The sequence below is a fragment of the Gossypium arboreum genome, chromosome 7 (genome assembly GCF_025698485.1).
Source record: "Gossypium arboreum isolate Shixiya-1 chromosome 7, ASM2569848v2, whole genome shotgun sequence".
NCBI classification, from domain to species: domain Eukaryota; kingdom Viridiplantae; phylum Streptophyta; class Magnoliopsida; order Malvales; family Malvaceae; genus Gossypium; species Gossypium arboreum.
Genome location: NC_069076.1, coordinates 13,576,699 through 13,577,704, shown reverse-complemented (window position 1 = coordinate 13,577,704; position 1,006 = coordinate 13,576,699). Strand labels below are relative to the sequence as shown.

Sequence of the window (1,006 nt, the reverse complement as noted above, 5' to 3'; positions counted from 1 at the left end):
GGTTTCTTCTCTTGTTGATAAGGTGGCTGTTAAAAACCCTGAGGATTTTGTGGCTTTTGATTTCCTTGACCACCCCAGGAGAAATTTGGGTAGTTCCTCCAACCTGCATTATAAGTATTACTGTATGGGTTATTTTGAGATCTAAAGTTATTGTTACCCATATAGTTGACTTGTTCCTCTTCGGTTGTGGGATTGAAGGATTGATATTCTGTATGCACACCTCCTCCACTTGAGTCACACCTCATTACTAGATGTACCTGCGTAGAACCAAGTAAACCATCAATCTTTTTATTGAGAAGTTCTACCTTATTTGACAACATAGTAACTGAATCGATGTTATAGACGCCAGTTGTTTTTGTTGGCTTAGTCCTCATGACTTGCCACTAATAGTTGTTCAGTCTCATTTCTTCAATGAATTCATAAGCCTCTTCAGGTGTTTTGTTGTTGATGGTTCTGCCAGCAGCTGCATCAACCATTTTCTGAGTCAAGGGATTCAAACCATTGTGGAATGTTTGTACTTGAAGCCAAAGCGGTAACCCATGGTGAGGGAACCTTCTCAGTAAGTCCTTGTATCTCTCCCATGCATCGTAAAGTGTTTCTAAATCCATCTGCACAAAAGAAAAGATATCATTACGTAATTTAACTGTTTTAGCCGGCGAAAAATATTTTAGTAAAAATTTCTCGATCATTTGTTCCCAAGTAGTAATTGACCCTCGTGGTAACGAGTTCAACCACTGTTTAGCTTTGTTCCTCAATGAAAAAGGAAATAACTGAAGATGTATGGCATCATCAGAAACGCCATTGATTTTAAATGTATCGCAAAATTCCAGAAAGTTTGTTAAGTGAGCGTTGGGATCTTCATCCTGCAAAACATCAAACTGAACAAACTGTTGTATCATCTGAATAGTGTTAGGTTTTAATTCAAAAGTATTTACAGCTACAGCAGGTCTAACTATGCTATATTCAGTTCCTGTTAAAGAAGGTTTAGCATAATCATACATAGTGC

General features: G+C 37.7%; 1 non-coding gene across 1 annotated transcript; it reads left to right on the top strand.

Moving 5' to 3' along the window:
• The first annotated feature begins 534 nt into the window (after nt 1–534).
• Nucleotides 535–641, top strand: LOC128296225 (small nucleolar RNA R71). The gene has a single exon (XR_008286774.1). It is a non-coding gene; the product is annotated as a small nucleolar RNA R71 (small nucleolar RNA).
• Nucleotides 642–1,006: the final 365 nt, after the last annotated feature.